Below are 26,799 nucleotides of genomic sequence, written 5' to 3'. Positions count from 1 at the left end.
GTGGTGGGCATTAAGGAGGGCACATGATGTGATGAGCACTGGGTGTTATACACAACTGATAAATCATTGAACACTACATCTGAAACTAATGATGTACTGTAAGTTGGTTAACTGAATTTAAATTTAAAAAAATTTAAAAAGCTATATGAATTGGGTTTCTCTCTCTCAAAATATCTTCTTGTACTATACTAACACTTCTTCTGGTGATGATGTAAGATAGTAAAATGCCTATGTGATGAGATACAGTGAGGTGGATGATGTAGGCATGCAACATAGTGTTAGGCTACTATTCACCTCCAACAATACATCAGAAGGAGCATCATCTGCTTCCAGAATGTGGTTGACCACAGGTAACTGAGACCACAGAAAGCAAAACCACAGGCAAGGGGGGACTACTGTACTAAACTTCTGTAGTGTTCATCTATAACATGGGATGATGTAACTACCTCATGAGGTTTGTTGTGAAGATTTAATGCGATAAAACAGGGATCAGCAAACTATAGAGCATGAGCCAAATCTGGTCAACCACCTGTTTTTTTACATCCCACCACGTAAGAAGTGTTTTTACATTTTTAAATGGTTTTTAGAAAGCAAAAGAATAAAGATATTTCATAACATATGAAAATTATGTGAAATTCAAATTTCTGAGTCCATAAATACAGTGATATTGGAACATAGCTACACTCATTCATTTTTGTATTGTCTGCTTTTGTATTTGTATGGCTACTTTCACACTACTACAGCAGTGCTGAGTAACTCAAGCAGGGCCTGCATATGACCTTCAGCACCTAAACTATTTACTGTCTGGCCCTTAGGAGAAGAAATTTGCTGACCTCTGAAATAAGCATGAAAATCATTTAGTACAATACAAAGCATGTGGCAGGGGCTCAATAAATGATATTCATTTACGTAAGTGCAGCTTTAGCATATTCATATATATTACATGGACTAAAAATTTTTGGTCCCCCAAGTGCTGTTCATGACTACAATATTTAGTATGGAGAGACCCATTGGGCCACACTGGGTCACTAAAAGGCTTTCTCCATCCCTCCCCAGCTCCGCAGGACTTGCTTCCATGCACCTTCTGCTCTGCAGAGAGGGTGGAGGGTCATCTTCTGTGTGCCTCACCCATTGCTTTCAATGCTGGTTTAGAATATTGCTCAAAAACACTCCTTTCCTCCTCCACCATCTCCATGGATGGAGTATACTTTGGGAATTACCAAATGACTTGCTTCGGAATGGAATATGAGCAGACACATCATGATCTATTGGAGTCCTCATTTTCAGAATAGTCATTCTAGACCTCAGTTGCAAGGGAAGCAAAACTCATTAGAATTAGAAACAATCCACTAACAAACAGGCCACCTAAAAAGTTAGTCCCCATTTCAAACTTTCATAGCCACAGGGGTCATTCCTGCCCATCTGATTAAAACCTCAATCTTCCCTTTCAGATGAAACAGTATTTCTGCCTGATTGGACGAAAGGTCTACCCAGCTAGCCCAGATATCTGCAGCCCAAACAGTCACTGAGGTTCCATTTTTGGTCTACATAATATTGAAATGTATGATGCACAAATATTAAGCTTCAGTAAAATTTATTCTTTCTGCCAGCCACATGGAAAAGAAAAGTTCTGGTGCAAACATAAAATGCAGTCAGCTGGTGTTACGGCTCATTTTTGCATGGAATCAGCTTCAGATTTTTATCTAGACTAGATTGTTTCCAAATTCATATGTTTAAAAGTGAGGAAAGAGAGAAATTGGGTTTATAGTCATTTTAGCAGTAAAAGGTCTATGGGCCATATTGACACCATCTTGAGACCCCTAATCTCTCAGCTACTAAGTAATTTGAGGACAAAAAAAATAGATGAATGTGTTACCATTTATTGGCCCACTGAGGATTTGGGCTGGGTAAAATATCTTCCAAGAGGAGGCCCCAAACATCACTCCATGGATTTCCTACTGGGCAGGGTATGCTTCTCACCATCATTCTCTAACTGCATAAAGAATGGAACCATGTCACCAAAGAAGAACAGGGAATCCTACTTAGAAAGGACCTTGCCTCTGAAGATTCGACACCAGTAGAATTCTTGGCTCAATTATGTAATGAAATTATCCAAATGCTTTTCTACTAACACAATCCACTCTGCCCAGACTTCCTTCATTCCTGGTTCATCATTTTAATAATGTTTTTAACTTTCAAAAAATTTCTTGGTTTTAAAAATCTTCTAATGTAAATATTCAAAGCCAATTCAAGTCTTGACCTGCTTCTTTGCCAAGGGCACTTTGATTGCTATTTTCTATTGACAAGAAAGGGTTTATTTCCATGTCTTAGCAGTTAGACAGGCATAAATGAATAAATTAGCATTTGCCTACATTTAAATCTTATAACCTAAACTACTGGACAGCTGACTCCAATTGATTTATTATTGCTCAGCATTATTGTCTGCCAAATGAAGCCAAATGTTAATGTAAAGGACAAGTTACTAACCAAAAAATGATGTGTCGGTGCCCTGGTTTTTGAGTTCCGAACTCTTCCTGTGGCCCATGATTGAGGACTGGGAGATCCTGATTTTCTTCTGCTGCATGCTTTAATATGTCTGTTTGATATGCCCAGTCCATTCTCGGGCCATCTATCTGAGGTCTTGGGCTCCCATAGATTGTGAAGTTGGGTTTTGACTCTAGTTTATCTCATTATCCAAAAGCCAGATATACCCAAATACATTTAGCCAGTACCCAGAAGCCCCAGTGATTGTGGTTTCTGAGAGTGAAACCCATCATCTCTCACATCACACCCTCCACCTATACACAGAATCCCAGCAGCCTACATATTCATGTGCTTTGATAGACATCATCCATCCTCATCCATATATAGACTTATTTTTCTCACTAGATATTCAGAAAATTACACTGCCCAGCACTCTTGCAGTTAGACAGGGCCATATGACTGGTTCTGGCCAATAAAATGCGAGAAGTGATCTGTGTCATTATAGGCTGAGGAGGTGACAAGACACTATATGATTCTTCAGTCTCTCCCCCGTCTGTCTCTTACCCAGCTGGGACAGAGACATTCCAGGTGGTGGAGCTGCTGTCAGGCTGGTCCCTGAGTGACTGTATGGGCAGAGATCCACCACCACCCTACCCCACACTCCGTGCCCCACCCTGCCCACTCAAATTAGATGTGCAGCTTAAGAAGAAAGGAAGCTTTATGGTATAGGCCCCTGAGATTCCAGGCCAATATGTTCTTGCAGCATACCATAGCCTATCCTGACTAACATGGTAGCAGTTGTCTCAATTAAGTGATGTATATCTCAGAGGAATTCCTTTTGCAATGACTCCTATGTCATTGTTGCTTGATTCTCATGGAAAAAGTCACCTTCACTTACTCCCTCCCAGTCAAGACCTGAGGTTGACTTCAAAGGATAAATAGGATTTGGAAAGATGAAGAAAGGGAACAGAGTATCCCACACCAGAGAAATTGGTTGAGTTATTCCAACCATTGCAGAAAATAGTATGATTTAATAAACACATTTCTTTGGTGAAAATGGTAGATGAAAATGAAAGATGCTCAGTGCCAACTCAGCCTTCCCTTAGTGGGTGGGGGCATGAACAATCACAAACTACACGTGGTGGGTGGGTGTGAACATACGTGTCATGAGAAACATCACTTACATTTGCCACTGTCCAGAGAAGGACAAAATCAAGAAAGATAACATAATTTCTGAATTTCCTTAGGGAAAAAATTTACTCAATATAAGATTTTTTAAGTAGAAAAATTGAGATTAAAGTATAGAATTATGAATAGAAAGAAATACAACATTTTTTAGCATTCTAGTATATTCCCAACACTACTGAAATCACCTTAAATGAATTCCTCAGGGGCACCTGAGTGGTTCAGTCGTTAAACATCTGCCTTCGGCTCAGGTCATGATCCCGGGGTCCTGGGATCGAGCCCCGCATCAGGCTCCCTGCTCAGCGGGGAAGCCTGCTTCTCCCTCTCCCACTCCCCCTGCTTGTGTTCCCTCTCTCACTTTGTCTCTCTCTGTCAGATAAATAAATAAAATCTTTTAAAAAAAAATAAATGAATTCCTCCTAACAACATGTGAGGTAGGAGGAATTATCTTTATTTTATAAATTTGTAAAACTGAGACACAGAGTGGTTAAATAAGATCTCACTGTAAGTGGTGGAGCCAGGATTTAAATACAGAAGTCTGGCTCCAAAGTTTATGCTGGTGTGGAGACTGATACATACATACTCTTGAGTTTGATTAATACATATGAACAATCGCATTTCCCTTTGGTAACACCAAAACTCTGGAAATCATCCTCCTTGGGCTTTGGCCAGCCTCTCTCCATCAGGCAAAGTCTTGAGTCTCTCAACTCACTAAAGGCTTCTGTTATTTCTATCATGTGTTCAATATTTTGGAGGAACAGTAAAATGTTTTTTACAATTAATGATCTTTATTTAAGTCTTTTTAAAAAAACTTTTTATTATGAAATTTTCAAACATCCAGTAAAGAAAGGAATAGTACAGTGAACTCCCATATACCCATCATCATCTATCTCCTCACAATCCATTTACCTCCTCAAGTCCCCACTCACATACCCAATTCTGACTTCTGCATCCACCATGCCATTGAAGTTCATCAAGTTATAATAACCTCCTTTGAATCACAATCCAAGGGATGTTTTCCAACTTTCTTTAATTTTTTGAGAACTTTCTCTATGCCAGGTACAATTCTGAGCCCTTTTTATACACTATTCCATTTAATCTTCAAAACAATATTGAGATAGGTACTATTATGATCACCATTTTCAAAATGAGGAAACCGACTGGCAAACCTTCTTCATTTCGAGGAAAGAAAATGAGGCATAGAGAGAGTAAGTAAATTTGACCTGGCTCACACAATTGGTAAGGGGTAGAACCTGGACTGGAAACGAGGTCTGTCTGACTCTGAAGCTCATATTATTTACCGGAGCTCTCTCCTCCCTGGCTCTCAGTACACCACTCTCTCCTAGAGTTACTCATCTCCTCACCCTCTTTTGTCTCCCCCATCTATCTTCTAGTGTCAATGTGCTCTATGGTGTTGCCCTCAATGCTCTTCTCTCTTATACTCACTCCCTCTGAAGGACCTCACTCGTGCCTGATGCTTCAGTTGTTTCCTATATGCCAACGACTTCTGATCTGTGATTCTGGCTTGTATCTCTTGCAAAGTTTCCAATCCCAACATTCTCACTGCCTACTCGGCATCACCTCTTGAATGTCTCACAGGAGCCCTGAACTCAGCATGCCCATTCATCCTATTACCCTCAAAATCTACTTCTCCTGTTGTTGTTGCTGTCACACAACTGTCCACCAAATCCTATATATTCTGTCTCTGAAATCTTTTGCGAATCTGCCCCCTTCTCTCTGTCCTTTTAGTTCAAATCCATACCGTTTTTCCTTGGAGTATGGCAAATACTTAATTATAACCCACCTTGTATCCTTCAGTTCATTCTCCAAAAATTTTTCAGATTGGTTTTTTTTAATACAGATTTTATCACATTACCTTCTTACTTAAAATGCTTCAAAAATTTCCCATAACCTTCCAGATAAAATCCAAATTCCTTATGATGGTCTACAAGACCCTACCTAGCCTAGCCTGGTCCTAAAACACCTGTCAGATTTGTACCTCACCACTACTCATTTGCACTCAATTCTTTAGCCACATTGTTTTTCCCTGAAATTACTCTTAAGTGTTTATAGTCTACTATATTTCCACTTCATCTACATAATGTCTAAATTGTCTTTCTACTCATCCCTTCCTCTGCCCCCTGCCACCATACACCAACACAAGCTTACATATTTTCTACTTAGCTAATTCTAAGTCATCTTTCAAGACCTAGTTCAAGAGTCATCTTCAAGGACCTTCTCTGACCACCCTCTCTCCCCCCCAGTCCAGGTTTGGGGTCCCTCCTTCATGCTTCCACGGCACTCTGGACTTTGGAGGCAGAATCTGTAAGTTATTTACTCAATATCTTTTCCCCTCTTCCTTCTTACTCGCAGAACTCCAATTCTGTTTAGTGTACAATGAGTCCAGTTAAAAATACTCATTTTCCCAGACTCCTTTGGGCCAAGGGAGAGCAAGGGACCTGCTTTGGTCAATGGTATGTCAGTAGAATTCTGTTGGGTGGGGCTTCTAGAAAGCTATGGTTTTCCTAATAAAAACAGATGGACTTAGCTGGCCCAGCCATATCATTTACCCTTTCCTTGTCTTCCTGCCCAGAACATGGTCAGAGCACCCAGAACTAGAACAATCATCTTGTATCTGTGAGGATGAAACCTCAGACACAGAGGATGGAAGAGCAGGAGTTGGACAGAGCCTGGTATTGCTTGACTTCCTTGAGCATTTGGACCAGCCTTAGACTGCATTCCCCTGGACTTCTTGTTATAAGAGAAAAATACACCTCCATTGGGTTAAGCCACTACTGTTGGGTTCCTCTTGTCTGTAATCCAACACAGTTCTGGTTGATAAACTCTCCCTTTTTCTTATCACTTATCACATTTAATTGTTTGTAGTTACCCATTGTCTGAGTCTATCAGCAGATAATAAGATTCATGAAAACATGGCTCTTTTTATCAGACTCTTCTTCTGCCTTATCTCACATCGTCTTGGTCCAGCTTTGGCTTTCATGGCAACCAGCAGATGAAAACTGACAGTGCCTCTCTTCGCTTTCTACGGGGGGGTCCTTTGCCTCTGCTAGACAACTCCAGGAGTCACTTAGCCATTCCGATTCTTACACAAACTTAGAAGTGAAGGGAATTAACACCGTCAAAGGTGATCCGTATTCAAGGGATTGAATATTGCCCACTTTCATATTTCAAGGGGGCAATGTTGAGGGGCCTCCTAGACAGTTCTCAGGGGATCCCAGAGGGACTGAACCCTAGTTACCCACAATGATAAGCCAGCTCAGTAACCCTTAGGTTCTTTCCCTGTTTCATTATTTACAGTTCCCACTTTTGTTTATTTCCCAAACTAAAACTTCCTACCAGCAAGCCCTTCTCACTCAGTCTCTGCTTTTGGAGGGGACATGAACTAAGACAGCTGTGACTTTGTATCTTACCAGCACTTTAGTGTGGTGCCCAGTTCTCAACAAATATTTGTTCACTGATGCATAACTGAATAAATGGACTTCTTTTCCAATTATACCTCTTTGTGAAAACTGCTTTGTATTTCATTAAAACACTATAATCATTTGAAACATTAGGGGTAGAGTTTAATAGCTGCTAACTTCTACATAAAATACTAGCCGCAGAGGAGAGAAAGAAACATAACAGCAGGATCTACCCAGATTTCAACCAGTGAGGTTTCACAACTTATTATGACCAACCAGGTAAGGATCCCTGAATTATGGATATGAAATGTATTGTCCCAAACACAATGACGCTTAAGGTCTAAGCCTTGGCCTATTAATGGTTTGAACATTTAAGCAGACAAAAGTCTTAAAATATTATCAAAATTAAAAGATTTAGTTAGGAAATCAGCAACAGCTACGACACTACAATCATGTTTTCCCAAACAATGTGACCCCAGTCCCAAAATAAATCTTCAAATCTAAAACAGCTATAATAATATGCCAACCGATCATTTTATATTATCATACAATCAGAAGAGAAGTAACTAGTTTTTAGGATAATAAAAAAAATGTTAGCCATGGGCTTTGTTTTTAGATCTATGATTTAATAAAAATTCATGTGTCCCTTTCTATTTATTTTTAAAAAGAGATAAAAACCTACCACATAAAATGCCTCTAGGTCTATGCACAGTGCCTTAGAAGTAAAATATGTATATATATATTATCAAAGGATGGCTATAGCCTCAGCTCATCCAAAGAGCTCCTCCTACTGGATTTTGTTTTTTCAAAATATAAAAGAGAGTCTGAATTCAGAGAGGAGCTTTCGCTGAAGAACCAGAGCATGACAAAATCAAGGAGTAGGAACCAAGAGAGTTAATGCCTCCAAGTCAGAGCTGGGTCTCTGATGCCCTGAGCAAGATGAGCTGGGTCTCTGATGCCCAAAAAGTAACTAGCTTGCCTAAAACTGAACAGTTACCAGGTGCCAGAGCCAAGATATGAACCTTTATCTATCTAACTCAGAAGCCCATGCTCTTTCTACTCCCCACCACCTCCCCCCACCCCCCCACACACACAGTAGGGGGAGAAAAGGGAGAAACAGCATGTACAGACATACATTAAAAACATCCTGGCATGATAAACCTCCATGCTCTCAGAAACCAAAGCCATCCAACCACAGAATGGACTCTCTTATAAGATGAAATTCCATCCCTGGAAATGTTTATGCAAATGTTGACATCTGTCTGCCCACGGAGGAAGACCTAAGGTGAAAGTTCAGCCTACCTGACCTCCAGAGGCCCTTAAATCAAGAGATAGGAATATTCCACAGACCACCTGGGCTTCCACAGTAACACAGGTACTCAGAAGTTACATGTAGCCATAGAATGGAGGGCTGCTTAGGATTGGTTTTGTGTCTGTGATGACATCATCAGTTCTTTAAAGAAAAAAATCAAGTCTCACCCTCTCTGCCATCCTGGGTCAAGGTCATGCATAACCTTTCAGAGACAAATGTAATGACCATTTCTCTTCTCTGTTGTCCTCTTACTGTATTTCCCAGCAGTGGTATACACTTCCTTCCTAAAACACTTTTTTCTTTTGGTTTCCATAACACCAGAGTCCTCCAGCTTTCCACCTACCTTGCTGGCTATTCTTTCTCCATCTCTTTTGCTGGCTCCTCCTTCTCTTCCCAACCTCTGAATTGCTGTGACAATTAGCATGCAGCTCTGGACCATCTTCTCTTGGATCTACACTCTCTCCTAAGGTCAGCTAGTTCAGTCCCTGGTCTTCAAATACCATCCATGTGCAAATAATGCCCACAACTATATCTTCAGCTCTGACAGATCTGATTTTGATGTCCAATAAACATGGGAAACTAACCGCTTTTGAATCAAACTCTAAATTTCCATCCCCTAAAATTCTTCTTTCCCACCTCAGTTGATTGCTCAAGACAAATACCTCTCCCTCAATCCCCACATCTAATCCATCAGTATATTCTATTATTTCTCCCTTCAAAGTATATTTTAGAATCAACCACTTCTCTGCACTTCCACTATTTCCACTTTAGTCCAAAGATCCTGGACTCACCTGAAATAGCCCAAAGTGTCTTCCTGTTCCCACTCTTGCTCCTAGTCATTCTCCTCACAGTGACTAAAACAATTTCTTTTGACTCTTCAACAGTTTCTTCACTACACATAGAATAAAACCCTAACTCCTCACCAGGGCCCTACAAGATCCCACAGAGCCCATTCCTGCCTGCCTCTCCTTCCTTATCGTCCATTCTCCCATCCTATACACTACACTCCAGCTATAAGGGCTCCTTCCAGGGGCGCCTGGGTGGCTTAGTCGTTAAGCGTCTGCCTTTGGCTCAGGTCATGATCCCAGCGTCCTGGGATCGAGCCCCACATTGGGCTCCCTACTCGGCGGGAAGCCTGCTTCTCCCTCTCCCACTCCCCCTGATTGTGTTCCCTCTCTCACTGTCTCTCTCAATTTGTCAAATAAATAAATAAAATTTTTTAATTTAAATTTTAAAATTTTAAATTAAAAAAAAATAAGAGCTCCTTCCAGTGCCTTGAACATGCCAAGTTTGCTGCTGCCTCAGGGCCTTTGCACTTGCTATTTCCAGTGTTTGGGATGCTTTTCTCCCTTACCTTCTTATAATTGACTCCATCTTATTAAATAACACTCCCTCAGAGAAGCCTTTTCTTACCCACACCCCTCACTCTCAACCACATTACCTATTTTATCTTCTTTGTAGACTCTATGTAAATTTGTTTATTGTCTTTATTCCCACTGAAAAGTAAGCTCTAAGAGAGCTAGGAATTCGTCCATCATGTTCACCATATCCCGGTGCCCAGAATGATGTCTAGCACAAAATAAGTGCTCAATAAATATTTGTTGAAAAAACAAATACAAGTATTGGTTTTTATTCAACTGACTCTAGTGATGGTTTTATCCCACAACTAGAGTTACAGGTGATAAAAACTTGTCATAGACAAGTGATTACAGAGTCCTGAATTGCCCAAGTGACTTACTAGTGACGCTGGAAGAGATTGTAGCTAGTAACTCTCAGATTCAATTCCTTTTGTTTTGCATCCTCAATTTCTTAATGTAGGGAATTTTAATGTTTAAATGATGAACTGATCTGTTCCTTTCTGGCACAGCGTTCTTATATGAAACAAAGAGATATCAAGGCAGAAAGCCTGAAAATGGTGCCCATTTAGATCAAGACGTGAATTATCCTATTTGTATTGTCAGATATATGTCTTCTTCCCCTAGGAAACTATCCAGAGTAATGTCATGAGCCACTTCCAATTTCATGTGAAAAACACCCATGTGGACATTCTCTGCAATTCCTAGTGAGTTCATAGTTCCACTGTAAGCACGATTCCTAAAATGTCCACTGTTTTTCGATATTAAAGTAAATCTTATAAGGAGGATACGATTAGGTGTTATCAATATAAAGAGAAAATAATCATTCTTAATCATGACTGCATTAGGTGAAAAAATGACTTCCTTTCATTGGATTTTGGTTTAAACCATTGTACTGAAATTGGCTTCTGAAAAGTTGTCTCAGGTAACTTATTTACAGCCACGATATGGAAAAACACAATTTGCCACCAGTATCCGATTATTTCTACACTGTTCAGTTATTTGTGACCTGAATAAATAAGGCCCGCTGGTTTAATAGGATGAGAAGCCTGCTAAGATATGTAGAAGCAAAGATAAAACCTCTTGTCTATTCTCTCCAAGAAGATAAATTTGTTAGATGGAGGTCATGATAGTCAGAGGTCATATATCGTGATACTTCCCAAAGCAGTTTGTCTGCCCAGGGCCTTTCCATGCAGAGTCCTACTTCGAAGGGACACACAGGGTGAAGTCAGGGGACTGGCTTACAAAAAGTGACTCAGGAGGAAAAATCTATTTTTTGTCATAGGCATCTGAATGCCTCAGAAAAATATATTTCAAGATGGAATTATCTGGATTATATTTCATCATTTTCCCACATTTCCTTTTGCATATCTAATCACAACTGAATATTTCATTTCCAACTCCTCTATTAGTGGTGCAACTATGAATTAATTTCATTTTCCCTGTTGGTAGCCAGCTACATTGTTTGATAAGGCTTTAAAAGATTCTTAGAGAAAGGGTGCCAGAATCAGCTGAAATACCACATCTCTAGAGAAGAAAGTCTACAGATTACTCTGGCTTAGTGAGAACTTCCCAGCCATTGAAATTACTGAAAAACACCGGCAATTCTTCATTCTTCAAACTCCAAATCCTTTGACCAATCCCTGATATAGATATCCACATCCTTCCTTTGCTTTTGTTCATCTAACAAGTGACATGAAGATATGATGCACTGATGAGATGAAATTGAGTGTATGTGTGTGTGTGTGCACTTGCGTGTAAAAAGGAGGACATCTGTTTTCCCACAGTGTGTCAGAGATGTATGATTCTTAATGACTTCTATCAAGGATTTATTCATAATCAAATGTTGACATTTCTCATCCTCCAAGCAACTGAGCCATACTAAATTAATGGAAGAAAAAGGTAATTGTTCACTAGGGGAACAAAACAGAATGCCACATTAAGAAACCGTTGGAAAGACACATGAAAAAGTGCTCAACATCGCTCGGCATCAGGGAAATCCAAATCAAAACCTCAATGAGATATCACCTCACACCAGTCAGAATGGCTATAATTAACAAGTCAGGAAATGACAGATGTTGGCGGGGATGCGGAGAAAGGGGAACCCTCCTACACTGTTGGTGGGAATGCAAGCTGGTGCAACCACTCTGAAAAACAGTGTGGAGGTTCCTCAAACAGTTGAAAATAGAGCTACCATACGATCCAGCAATTGCACTACTGGGTATTTACCACAAAGATACAAATGTAGGGATCCAAAGGGGTACGTGCACCCCAATGTTTATAGCAGCAATGTCCACAATAGCCAAACTGTGGAAAGAGCCAAGATGTCCATCGACAGATGAATGGATAAAGAAGAAGTAGTATATATACACAATGGAATATTATGCAGCCATCAAAAGGAATGAGATCTTGCCATTTGCAACGACGTGGATGGAACTGGAGGGTGTTATGCTGAGCAAAATAAGTCAATCAGAGAAAGACATGTATCATATGACCTCACTGATATGAGGAATTCTTAATCTCAGGAAACAAAAGGAGGGTTGCTGGAGTGGTGGGGGGTGGGAGGGATGGGGTGGCTGGGTGATAGACATTGGGGAAGGTATGTGCTATGGTGAGCGCTGTGAATTGTGCAAGACTGTTGAAACACGGATCTGTACTTCTGAAACAAATAATGCAACATATGTTAAGAAAAAAAAAGAAGAAGAAGATAGCAGGAGGGGAAGAATGAAGGGGAGTAAATCAGAGCGGGGAGACGAACCATGAGAGACGATGGACTCTGAAACACAAACGGAGGGTTCTAGAGGGGAGGGGGTTGAGGGGATGGGTTAGCCTGGTGATGGGTATTAAAGAGGGCACATTCTGCGTGGAGCACTGAGTGTTATGCACAAACAATGAATCATGGAACACTACATCAAAAACTAATGATGTAATGTATGGTGATTAACATAACAATAAAAAATTATTTAAAAAAATAATAATAATAAATAAATGTAAAAAAAAGGAAACCGTTGGAAACTCTGTTATCCGCTAACATCACCCTTCCCTAAAAATTGGAGGAATGAGATCACAGGAATTAAAGTTACATTCCCATCCTAACTAACAGCATTTTTACCTCCTCATCTGAATTGCAAAGTCTTCTACAATAGGGCCTGTGTCATACCTCTGGGTCCTACCCAATGCCCTACAGACAGAAGAAGCTGAATATGTTTTGGGATGATGATGATGAAAATGAACCAATTTCCTTAATTCCTGCTATGAAATATGTTCCTTATATGTAGTCATCAGACCCATGTTTCTCAAAACATTTCCACAAAAGGTACAGCACGTCTTCGCAATATTGAGGGTGTTCTATTAAAGACAGAGGGAGGGGGCACCTGGGTGGCTCAGTTGGTTAAGCGACTGCCTTTGGCTCAGGTCATGATCCCAGGGTCCTGGGATCAAGCCCCACATCGGGCTCCCTGCTCGGCCAGAAGCCTGCTTCTCTCTCTCCCACTCCCCCTGCTTGTGTTCCCTCTCACGCTGTCTCTCTCTCTATCTCTCTCTCTGTCAATTAAATAAATAAATAAAATCTTTAAAAATAAATAAATAAATAAATAAATAAATAAATAAATAAATAAATAAAGACAGAGGGAGAGAAGGCTCATCAGCCAATCAAGATTAAGAAACCTGAGTTGTACAAAGTTAAATGTTTCACTGCCACAGAATTTCTTAAGAAGCTTTAGAACATTTTCCTGTGTTGTGAAACTCTAAAAGACCATTTAGGTTTGCAACATTTCGCAAAAGTTGTTTCATAAGGAAAACTTAAGAAACCTTGAAGGGCACCAGTGTCTTTCAGAAGGAAGTTTCGGAACCACTGCATTAGACAAATGTTAAAGCAATACACCGTTTGCAAGAACAGTGTCCATGGAAATACGTCCTTTCCCACAGTGTTTTTGCTTTGTTTTGTTTTTATCTGTAAACAGATGAAAATAACACCTACCTCACAGGGATTGTCATGAGACTGAAGTGAAATCAAACATATAAGTTGCCAAGCCTTGCACAAAGCAGGTCCACAGTGAATACTCCTTCTCTGTCCACATAGCAGTAGTGTGGCGAAAATAAAATTGTCCTGAATTTAACTAGACCCATACACACTTTTGAGGACTGAACTATGGCACATGACACTCCATTCTCTGGTTTAGGAGTCAAGTCAGGCCAGCCACAGCCGTCTCCCACCCAAGTGGGATTTTTACTTCCTTCACTTGGCAAAACTCCACCGGCCAATGTCTTTGTTAATTAGAACTCTGATCCCTCCCACAATCACACACATACTTGCAGAGACCCGAGCGTTTAAGCCTAAACCAGAAGCACAGTACTTCCAATTGCCAAAATGGGCTAAAAAGTACACTTCTTAGCCAAGGATCGTGGGGCAAAAGAAATAGATCATTTATGGCAATGAGAGTGCTGAACAGCACTAGAACCGTGTTTAGTTTCTGATCTCCTTTAGCTACACTGCATGGTAAGGTCGACTATAACAAATATTTCAATAAAATCTAAGTTGCACAAAGCATTGCAAAAAGGAGGCTTTTCATCAGTGATACATTGGCACCCTCTGCTGGCCAGATTTTCCAACAGCTCAGATTGTACAACACTGCCTTTCCTTTCCTTTCCCTTGTTTTGCTCTTGTCTTCTTTTAAGAACATGCAGTGTTATGCTTTGGTTCCATTTTTTACAAATAAATTAGTAAAAATTATCAGTTGAATTGTCATCAGAATGCACAGAATTGTGTTTCAATCCTCACCTCAAAGAGGTGTTCTGGTCAAAAAAAGAAATTTCCTATTGAGCTATAATAGGAAGCATGTTATTGCTCTTTAAATTGTAAAATATTCAATAAAAGGCATTTTGCATAAGCATCCTGCTAGCAGAGAATATAGGTTCCAATTTTTACTAATTATAGATATCATTTACTGCTCATTTTACATGGCCTATTGTTAGAGTTGCCAGATTTAGCAACTAAAAGTATGTACCATGCACTTGCATGGGATATACTCATACTAAATACTTATACAAAAACAATTACTAAGTCATTGAGTAAAAAAGCATTCACTGTTAATCTGAAATTCAAATTTAACCGGGTTTCCTGTATTTTATCTGGCAAACTTACCCATTTTCACATGTACTCTGAATTTCATAATCAAAATTTTTTCTCTTGTGATAGTGTTTGCCCTACCAAAATAATAAATAAAAGCAAAAACATTTCTTTCTCTGTTTTCTATTTCTTCCCTCACATTTTGGGAGACACCGAATAGGTCTTAATATATCAAAACTTAAAGCCAGATTGAATTAGCTGGGTCAGCCAGGCATGAGATTAAAAATACATCTTTTTCTTTAAAAAAAAAAAGTTATTCAATTAATGAATGGATTGGATGAGAGAAATCCTGAGTTCCTAGGCTTCCTTTATGCAGCAACAAAGATATTATATGAAATATATTAAATTTTGTTTTGTTTTGTTTTTAGAATGGTAAATTTGAAAATAAGGGCACCTGGACGCATCCTGCTTTTAAGGCAGTGACTCTCAAGCCTACATGGTAGAGTTGCCTGTGGAAGTTTTAAAACTCAAGGATCCCCAGTCTCCACCTGAAGGCCAATTAAATCAGAATCCCTGAGGTTGGAATCCCAAGGAACCCAAAGGCTTAAAAGCAGCCCAGGCAATTTGAATATGCAGCTGGGGTGGCCAACCACTGTCCTGAGGCCATCCAGTCCCTTCAGGGAATACTTCTTGCTTTTGATGTGCAGGTGAATCAATACAGATTAATTTAGTAGAATCTGGGCATTTCTAACTAGATTCCAGTTGATGCAGTTACTTCCAGGCAAAGGACCACACTTTGAGGAGCAAGATTTTACGAGAGGCCAGAAAAGAAAGAGCAATTTGTTTCAATATGGAGTCATAAGTCTGTGTGAACTGAAAATGCAGATCACTTACAACCACATTGCTATAATGAAAACTGCCATAGAAACGAAGGAAGGGAGGGACGGTGAAAGAAAAACTTATCTTGGGGTGCCTGGGTGGCTCAGTCAGTTAGTCATCTGCCTTCAGCTCAGGTCATGATCCCAGGGTCCTGGGATCAAGTTGAGTCTGCTTCTCCCTCTGCCTCTGCCCCTCCCCTAGCTTGTGTGCTCTCCCTCGCTCTCACTCTCTCTCTGTCAAATAAATTAAATTAAAAATTAAAAAGAAAAGAAAAAAGAAAAACTTATCTTAATAGTTCGGCAATGGGTTACTGTCTCCTCTCCCGTTATCCTACTGTTTTCTATCATAATGTCCTTCATAGACCAAAAGGAGTTAATATTTGCTCCCTGGCTACTTTTTCAAAAAACAGTACGAGGATTATATTAGATCATTTTATATGCAGCATCTCAAATATGCCATAATTTAAAGCATACACGCTTAGATCATATTAGAATTTAGTTCATAGTTCATTTCCATAGGACCTTTTTTAACCAATTTAAAAATGTCTGTCGGAGCTGAAAGCAGCAATATGCGGATGGTGCAACCATGTGAAGCTGATCAAATCAAGCCTTGAAAGTGTAATTGGTAAATCTCCTCATGTGCTTTTGAAAAATTAATCGAGACAGGTTGGGTGAACCTTTGCTGAGAGTCTCTTTAGGACAAATGACTTGGTTCCCAATGTATTGTCATAAAGGAAAACTCCAGCTGCAAATCCCAAGGTGACCCATTTATCTCGCTTGGATGGAGCATAATGACTTCTTAAGCACTGCAAATAATTCTGCTGGTTTAAAATCAATTTGGTTGAAACAATTAAATGAAACTATTTGATCCTACAGGCTCAAAACCCATCCATTTGACTCAGACATTAATATTTTAATATGGAAACAGCCACCATAATCTTCCAATGCCTTCTAATAATGTTCTGTAGGGATATGTTGTCTTTAAAATCTCTGCTGAATTAGTCATGAGAATCGGTATTAGAATATTTATTCCTCCAGCACTCATAAAGCAATTGAAGCTAATGCCTCTCTAAGGCCTTTTGCATGTGTTCACCAGAGAAGGCAGAGAAGCTACAAGTGGTGCCTCAGTTCCACCAGATGGTCAAGCTCCCCATCGACCACTGTCAAAGGTGCAAGGCCGACTTGGAACACACAGGTGTGGCCAACGATATTTTCAGTTCTCAGTTTAATGACTCAGTCAATGGTTATGTAACACAGGTGACCACTCCCCCTCTTGGAACTCTTCAGTTTTTCTTATAGGACACCGCTCCTTCCGGTCTCTCTGACCACATTTTCTCCATCTCTTTGTTCTCTGACAAAATCTTCAATGCTGGTATTCCCCAATTTCTAATCCGCTGCCCTCTTCCCTTCCCCTTTACTTATCCCCCCTCTCTGTATGGCTTCAACTCTCACCCATAAGGTGATAACTCCATCTGTAACTCCAGGCCTGGCTTCTCCTCCAAGGTCTAGACCCATGCTGTTCAATAGGGGAGCTGCTAGTTACAGGTGGCTAAGAAACGTAATTAAAATTAAATAAAATTTGAACTTCCTCAGTCACACTAGCCACGTTTCAATACTCAATCATGTATGTCTAGCGTACACCACACTGGGCAGTCCAGAGAAAGCACATATCCATCATCACAGAGAGTTCTACTGGACAGTGACAGCTAGATTATAACAGCGAGTAAAGATGTGCCAGGCTCTCTGCCAGGTCTACCACAGGGAAACTAATTTAATCCTCAGATGGAACTTCTGAGGTCCTTACAGTAGTCAACATTATAGAGACAGGAAGTAGAATGTTGGTTGCTGGGGGTGGTCAGGGAAAGGAGATTGGGGAGTTATTGTTTAATGAGTGTAGAGTTTCCATTCTGCAGGACAAAAACAGTCCTGGAGATGGAGGGTGGTGTTTCTGGCACAACAGTACGAAAGTACTGAATACCACTGAACCGTACACTTCAAAATGGTTAAGATGGGGAATTTTGTGTGTATGGCGGCACAATAAGAACAAACAAACAGGACAGATACAGTATGCACTGCAGGAAATGGGTATTTGGGATTCCTCACTATCACAGATAACTTGAGCCAGCACTAAGACTACTGAGAGAGAATCCAATTTAAATGGGAACTTTAGGGTAGACAGTTAAAGAAGGAGGGGCACCTGGGTGGCTCAGTCCATTAAGCTTCTGCCTTCGCATGTCAGGTCTTGATCCCGGGGTCCTGGTATCAAGCAAACCCTGAGCCTGGGTGGGCTCCCTGCTCAGCGGGGAGTCTGATTCTCCCTCTCCCTGTGACCCTCCCCCCACTTGTGCTCTCTCACATGCATGCGCTCTCTCTCTCAAATAAATAAATAAAATCTTAAAAAAAAAAAAAAAGATGTGCCTGGAACTACGGCTTGAAAAGTGAAACTAATTCAATGGAAATAAATTTGTCATATATTTAACAACATCCAGGTTAACACTGCAACTATTTGTTCAAATTTGGAACAAAAACTCATTGGTTATTTGATATAAGTTTGGAAAAAACTATGAAGAATAACAATAAGTGAATAGGGTTTTTGGTGTTTTTAGAGTCCACCTAAGTGAGATCATATGGTATTTGTCTTTGTTGGTCTGATTTATTTCACTTAGCATAATGCCCTCAAGGTGCACCAATGTTGTCGCAAATGGCAAGATTTCCTTCTTTTTTATGGCTGAGTAATATTCATATATGTATGTGTGTGTGTTCCCAATATACACCAATTACACCAATTACATTCCCACCACCAGTGTACAAGGCTTCCCTGTTCTCCACATCCTAACACTTTTTATTTCTTGCTTTTTTGTTAATAGCCATTCTCACAGGTATGAGGTGGACAACTCATTTAGTTTTGATTTGCTTTTCCCTGATGAGTGATATCAAGCATCTTTTCAAGTGATATCAAGATGATAGTGATATCATCTACCTATTGGCCATCTATCCGTCTTCTTTGGAAAAATATCTATCCAAATCTCCTGCCCACTTTTTAATTTTTAATCTGATTGTTTGTCGGTTTTTTGTTGTTGAGTTGTATGAGTTCATTATACATTTTGAATGTTAACCCCGTATATACTTTTTTTCCTCTCACTCAGGTTGCCTTTTTACTTTGATAGTTTCTTTTTAGTTTGATGTACATCATATTTTTGACTCTTGTAAATCTCATAAGTAAAAACATAGTTTCATGGTTTACACGTCTCTTATTATGAGTAAGATCACATAAGGCTTATGTTTTAAGAGGCACCCATTTGTATTTTCTATTCATGTCATTTGCTCATTTTTATGTTGAGTTGGTTTTTTATATAAATATAAAAAATTATAGTCATCATTTTATTATGAATGACAGCGAATCTTTCATGATATATTGTTGAAAATATTATCTTTTATTTAGCTGTATTTTTTGAAGATTTGAAAAATGCCATTAAGGATATCAATATTATTTTTTATGGTTTCATGATTTTTGTGTTGCTTTAGGCTTTCCCATTCGAAGATGATAAAAAATTCTCCCATGTCCTGGTATTTTTATGGCTTTCTTTTCTATTAACATCTTTGATATCTCTGGGATTTGTTTTGGTGTAGAAATGATATAGGGATTTAACTCAATTTTTTTCAGATGTCTCCAGTTTTCCCCAGACCATTTAAGGATATTTTATTCTTTCCCACTGTTTACCTTTTTGATTTGGCACTCAGGTCACATAGCTTCTCCCCTCCCTGGGAACTGGGTGCAAGTTTCCTTGGGGACCAGGTACGTTGCTCAACATTATCCCTTTCTGTAGACCTTCTCCCATCGGCCCTGCTCCATTCTAAAGCCCTCACACAAAGAATCTCCTCTTGTCTGGAAGTCTCCTTCCCCACCCCCTTGACTTCCTACCCACTCCTCCTCACATTTCAGGCCTTTCTCTAAGCCGGGTGCCATGTCACTTTCTCTAAGCTGGGTGCCATGTTACATATCCCCAAATCACCCCATATTTTTTTCCTTTTTGGTATAGCTGTTCCCCACAATGATAGAAGTCCAATCCATGTTGGTCACTTTGGTGACCCTGCCATCTACATTAGTACCTCCTAAACAGTAAATGCTTGATAAAAGTTTACTGAAAGAACGTGATGTTTATTTTTCCCCTCAGATCGATTCTCTTCCTCGTGCAGTGGTTACAGAATGAGGGGCAGCTGTGGTCCCTCCATGAGCCCTGAGTCCAGCCCCTGGACTCTTCTGAGGCTCCTCAGAGCCTCCTACTGAGAAGTGACCATTCCAGCAGCCTGCCTGGCCCCTCCAGACATGTCTGGCTTTGAGCTTACAGATCCAGATATGGAGGGTGCCTATAGCTTTGGCCTTTGCACTAGGCCTCTGTGACTTACTAATTTCCAGAAAAAGAAGCATTATAGCAGGAGAGTTTTCTTGGCTCAGTATGATCTTTTTCCCTCTTATTTTACCACCTTGGATGTGAGGCAATATGAATGCAGTTAGCACTCAGAGTAGCTGCCACTGACCACTTAGGATGTTGCATGTTTATTTTTTTTCCTTTTAACTTAGCATTGGTACCTGTTGAATGAACACTATTGTCCTTATAAAATCCCAGATATTCTACTTGGTGATTTCTGTAGAAACAAATTCTGCTCTTGGGGATTCTAATACTCATGTTGTAAAAGTTAGAAGTAGAAATCGGCAGGGAAGAGAAAGAAGAAAGAGAAATATACAGGTTATTAGCAGACTGCTTGGCACTTGCTTCTCAAATATTTTAAATTCAGAAAAAAGTTTAAAAATTCAAGTGCAACATTATCATCAACATAAATTAACATTTAATTAATTATACACTCGGGGTATTGCTCTGGAGTGAGTTTAATTAAAAAATAACTCGGATTGGCAATGTGTTGGCTGGATATCTCTATCCCCTTGAGAAGAAGAGGTTGAATAGTTGAAATTGCATGGTCTGACTGCTGCAGACTAAGATTATCCTGTTTCATTCTTCAACCTGCCCTTCCTTCTCTCTCCCAAGGGCAGAAATGAACAAAACAATGGTTTCCTAATTGTTTAGCATTCAGTTTCCTGCTTAGCAAAAACCGTGGTTATACCAGTTCTCACATAATTTTTTTTAAAAGAAAGCTTATTGCATTTAGAATTCAGTGCATACTAATCTTTAACTAATTTCCCCCTTAAAAAATAAAAGACTTTATTGTAGAAAATTTTTAAAAGTTACTAAGTACACAGAATGGTATAATGAATATCCTTGGACCCATCGTTCAGGTTTAATTACCAACATTCTGCCATTTTGCTTAATCCATACCTCCGCCGACTCTCCATCTGCCCAAATATTAACCGTACGACTTTGACAATGGATATATCTATGTAGCCCACATCAAAATGAAAATATAGAATGTTTCCACCACCCCAGAAAATTACTTCTGTCTTCCCATCAATTCTTTGTCCTCTCCCCAACCCTGCAGGCAACCACTATTCTGATTTTTTTTCAAAAAATATATTAGTTTTTGCTCGTTCTATAATTTCATGCACACAGAATCATCAACTATGTACTATTTTGTATCTTATGCTTCTTTTAATTAGCAAAATGTCTGTGAGCTCCATTCATCTTATTACATGTATCAGTAATGCATTCTTTTCTATTGCTGAGAAGTACGATGGTGTGAATATACCACAATTTGTTTATTCATTCTCTTGTTGAGACTTGTTTCCTTTTTTTAGGTGTTTTAAATAAGGCTGCTAACGTTCTTGTGCCAATCTTTTTGTAGATTTGTTTTCATTTCTCTTAAATAAAATACTTAGCATGGAATAGGTGGATGTTTAACTTTATATAAATCTGCCAAACCTTTTTCCAAAGTGATTGTACTATTTTACATTCCTACCAGGAGTACATGAGAGTTCTGTTTGCTTCATATCTTAACAAATATTGTCAGCAGCCCATTAAATTTTTGCTTTTCTAGAGGGTGTATAGTGATTCTTCACTGTGGTTTTAATTTCCTTTTTTTTTTGTTGTTTTGGATGACTAATGATATTAGGCATTTTTCACAAATTTTTTGGCCAATTATTTATCTTCCTTTGTGAAGTGTCTGTTCAAATTTTTTCTACTTTTTTTATTTGGTTGTCTTTTTATTATTGAGTTATAGAAAGTCTTTATATTTTCACATGAGAGTCCCCTGTCAGACAAATGAATATTTTCTTCCAGTCTGATGTTTGCCTATTCATTGTCTTAATATTTTTCAGTGAGCAGAAGTCTTTGATTTTGAATGAAGTCTAATTTAGCAATTAGAAACATTTTACGGATTTTACTTCCTATGTCTTTAACCCAGTTTGATTCAATTTGAGTTAATTTTTTATATATAGTGTTAGGTAAAGGTCCAATCATTAGTTTGCATGTGGATATCTAGTTTTCTCAGCACCAAAAGGTCATCTTTTCCCCCATTATATGGTCTTGGCACCCTTGTCAAAAATCATTTGAACATATATGTGAGTTTATTTCTGGGGTCCTTCTTCTATCACATTAGTCTGTAAGACCTCAGTTTGGTTTGTTTGTTTTTTCCAAGATTGATTTGGCTATTCAGGTTCCTTTGAGATTCCATATGAATTTTAATATGGGTTTTTCTACTTCTTGCAAAAACAGTCATTGGGATTTTTTTAGACATTGCACTGAAGCTGTAGATCGCTTTGGGTACTATTGACATCTTCACAGTATTAAGTTTTCCCAATCCATGAGCCTGGGATGTGTTTCCATTTAGTTATGTCTTCTTTAGTATCCTTCAGCAGTGATTTGTTGTTTTCATTGTACAAGTCTTTTACTCACTTAGGTAAGTCCATTCCTGAGTATTTTATTCTTTTTGATACTATTGTAAATGGAATTATTTTTTTAATTTCCTTTTCAGATTGCTCACTCTTAGTGTATAGAAATGCACCTGATTTGTTTGTGTCAACTTCATATCCTACTACTTTGATGAATTTGCTTATTACCTCTAATAGTGTGTGTGTGTGTGTGTGTGTGTGTAATCTTGAGAGATTTTTACATTCAGAATCATATCCGCAAACAAAGATAATTTTATTTCTTCCTTTCCAATTTGGATGCTTTTTATTTCTTTTTCTTGCCTATTGCTCTAGCAAGGACTTCCAGTAATATGTGAATAGAAGTGGGAAAAGTAAGCATCCTTGCCTTGTTCCTGACAATAAGGGAAGAGTGGTCAGTCTTCCACCATTGAGTATGATGGTCACTGTGGGCTTTCCATATAATGGCTTTTATTATGTTGAAGTAGTTTCCTTCTATTCCTCGTTTGTTTTATCCTGAAAGGGTGTTGAATTTTGTCAAATGCTCTTTCTGCCTCAACTGAGATGACCATGTACGTTTTTTTCCCTTTATTTTGTTGATGTGGTGTATTACATTGATCAATTTTCACATGCTAAACTATCCTGGCACTCCAGAAATAAATCCCATTTGGTCATGGTATGTATTCCTTTTAATATGCTGCTGAATTCAGTTTGTCTTTTTCTGAGGATTTTTTCATCAATGTTCATAAGAAATTTTGGTCTGTATTTTTCTTTTCTTGTAATGTCTTTGTCTGGCTTTGGTATCAGGATAATTCTGGCCTCAGAATAAATTGGGGAGTATACTCTCCTCTTAAATTTTTTGGAAAAGTTTGAGAAGAACTGGTATTAGTTCTTCTTTAAATGTCTGGTAGAATTCACTGGTGAAATCATCAGGTCCAGGGCTTTTCTTTGTCTGAAGATTTTTTTTTCACTCCAAAACTATCATTTTTTTTTAGATTATTTATAACCATTTCTTTCAAGACAGTTATTTTAGTGCTTCCCATGATATTAAGAAACAAACCCTCTTTGGGGCACCTGGGTGGCTCAGTCATTAAGCATCTGCCTTCGGCTCAGGTCATGATCCCAGGGTCCTGGGATCAAGCCCCACATCGGGCTTCCTGCTTTGCAGGGAGCCTGCTTCTCCCTCCCCCACTCCCCCTGCCTGTGTTCCCTCTCTCACTGTGTCTCTCTCTGTCAAATAAATAAATAAAATCTTTAAAAAAAAAAAACAAACCTTCTCTGAATTTATATAATATCTTTCATGTACTTAATGCAAATTATAAACAGTAATTTATAAGTTTGTACAATAAAGGTATCTGCAAAAGTGAGGCAGGGGTGTGATGCTCCTTGCTACATGTGGAAAGTTTAGCATCTTTAGTGAAGCAGCCATATTCATTTGAAGGACTAATGGTTGGGCGGAGAGATGGATGCCAATTCAAGTCTCCTTGGGCATCTTCTGCAATACTGTGGCAGATAACGTGGGTCAAATATTCCAGTTTATCTTTGTTCTTGGTCCCAGTCCATTTGAGCTCCTATAACAAAACACCACTTGTAACTAATAGACATTTACTTCTCACAGTTCTGGATGCTGGAAGTCGGAGATCAGGGTGCTGGCATGGCCGGGCAGGTTCTGGTGAAGCCCCTCTTCTGGGAGCTGACTTTTCACTGTGTCCTCACCAGTTAAGGGGTCCTGTCCTTTCTAAAATATTTGCCAGAGAATCAGTCACAAAGTTTTCTTTCCAAGATAATTCTAATCCATGTACGCTTGTAATACCAGAACTTTGGGGAATAGAATTATTATTTTTAATATTTTGCTTTGCTAATTTACAAGAGGCGGAAGTGAAATATATATTATTTGAATTGGACTGTAATGGTTTCTCTTGGTTTTAATTGATCTCTGCTCTAATTATCAACAGAGAAGCAGCTCATGTTTGGTGTCCATGTTGGTCTCCCGCCTACACTTTGCAATCTCTCCCTGCAACAACCAGAGCCGCCCAACCTGGGGGCCTGTGAGGACACATATATCCCAGGCTGCCCAGAATGGTCCATGGGGGACAAATAAAACAGTAAGTCTCCAGTTTGCACTTGTCTTATATTAATAAATAAGAAAGAAGTTAGACCTCTAATATTTACTTGGGAGAACAATTGTACTGTTTATGTGTGAAATGTGCAGTATGCAAGGCTTGAATAAAGAGTGGAAGTTCACTGTACTGTGTGAATTTCTTGAAGGGATCAAGAGAACATCAAGACTCAGATGTCTTTTTTTTTTTTTTCTCGGTTCAAGTTTAATAGAAACAAAAGACAAAACGTGATGCCCTGCTACTGTACATACAGTTGGCCTGCCCCATAACAGCTCAGGCCCTTCTCTCCAGAAAAGAAAGGCTGGCCTCCCCAACCCCTGCAGAAAAGGCCTGTCCTGTCCCCATACCACATCTGCACAGTCTAAAGTCTTATGTTCTAAGCATGACAATAATACAAGAGAGATTTTGTTTTCATGGCCACCCACTGCAGCCCAGCCCTAAAACGACCCGGCGCTCACTTCTGCTTAGAGAAATATTCTTTGCTCTTCTGGACATCAGGCTTGATGGTATCACTGCCAGGTTTCCAGCCAGCTGGGCACACTTCCCCATGCTTGTCAGTAAACTGGAAGGCCTGAACCAGTCGCAGAGTCTCATCCACAGAGCGGCCTACGGGAAGGTCATTTACCGTGATCTGCCTAAGGATACCTTTATCGTCAATGATAAAGAGGCCCCTGAAGGAGATGCCTTCATCAGCCTTTAAGACTCCATAGTCCTGAGCAATGGTACGCTTGGGGTCTGATACCAAGGGAATGTTCATGGGTCCCAGTCCTCCTTGTTTCTTGGGTGTGTTGATCCATGCCAGGTGACAGAAGTGAGAATCCACAGAAGCACCAATCACTTGACAGTTGAGTTTCTTAAATTCTTCTGCCCTGTCACTGAAAGCAATGATCTCCGTGGGGCACACAAAGGTGAAGTCAAGAGGGTAAAAGAAGAACACAGTGTATTTTCCTTTGTAGTCAGATAGGCTGAGATCTTTGAACTGGCCATCTGGCATAACAGTCGTGGCTATGAAGTTGGGGGCAGGATGCCCAATTTTGGCATTTCCCGAAGACATCTTGCTATCAGCGGCTCTGAGAACAAAAAGGCCGAAAACAAGGCAGGAAGAAGACGCCGACTCAGATGTCTTTTGTTCCACTTAAATTAGCTCCATTATGACATAAAACAGGGATCTAATCAGACCTGATTTATAATCTGCAAAAAATTCAAAATTGTTAAAGGCTATGTCATTATTACCATAAGCTTCATAGTTCCGTGCATATTTTATAATCTACATAATATGTCTGCATGTGCTACATATGTATAATTTATGTACATGTATAAATATATTGGATGTTTACTAGAACATTTCATTTTTTTATTTTTTCACTTGTATTTTTGTATTTAAATTCAATTAATTAACGTATAATGTACTATTAGTTCCAGAAGTAGAGGTCAGTGATTCATCAGTCTTATATAATGCCCAGTGCTCATTAAATCACATGCCCTCCTTAATGTCCATCACCCAGTTACCCCATCTCCCCACCGCCTCCACTCCAGCAACCCTCAGTTTGATTCCTATGATTAAAAGTCTCTCATGGTTTCTCTCCCTCTCTGATTTCTTCTTGTTTTATTTTTTCCTCTCTTCCCCTATGATCCTGTTTTGTTTCTTAAATTCCACATATGAGTGAGATCATGTGATAATTGTCTTTCTCTGACTGACTTATGTCGCTTAGCATAATACCCTCTAGTTCCATCTACATCATTGCAAATGGCAAGATTGCATTTTTTGATGGCTGAGTAGTATTCCATTGTATATAACTACCACATCTTCTTTAACCATTCATCTGTTAATGGACATCTGGGCTCTTTCCATAGTTTGGCTATTGTGGAAGGAGAGAACAAAATACTAAAATGGCAACAATGAGCCCAGAGAAATATACACTAAACAAATTAGACAAGACTTGAAACCAAAAAAAATAATAATAATAAATTAAAATTAAAAAAAGAGAGCGAATATAATCAGACAGGTGAACAGAACTGAGCAATACATTGGATCCTGTGTGTATTTTGGTCTGTTAGAAAACTAGATCCCAAAATTGTAGTGAAAGTGAAACTTATATATGTACAAAAATAAATACAATGAAAGGATAGAATGTAACTGTAAAAATGAAAATTAAAA

General features: G+C 39.2%; 1 pseudogene; it reads right to left on the bottom strand.

Annotated features, from left to right (window-relative positions):
- Positions 1–24,827: 24,827 nt before the first annotated feature.
- On the bottom strand, positions 24,828–25,733 carry LOC114214992 (peroxiredoxin-1 pseudogene; annotated as a pseudogene).
- Positions 25,734–26,799: the final 1,066 nt, after the last annotated feature.

This window comes from Eumetopias jubatus, unplaced genomic scaffold (assembly GCF_037043125.1).
Source record: "Eumetopias jubatus isolate StellerSeaLion01/CBP00866 unplaced genomic scaffold, mEumJub1_p1.0 scaffold_8, whole genome shotgun sequence".
Classification (NCBI taxonomy): Eukaryota; Metazoa; Chordata; class Mammalia; order Carnivora; family Otariidae; genus Eumetopias; species Eumetopias jubatus.
Note: the sequence above shows the minus strand (reverse complement) of the source record. Positions and strands in the feature narration are given on the sequence as shown.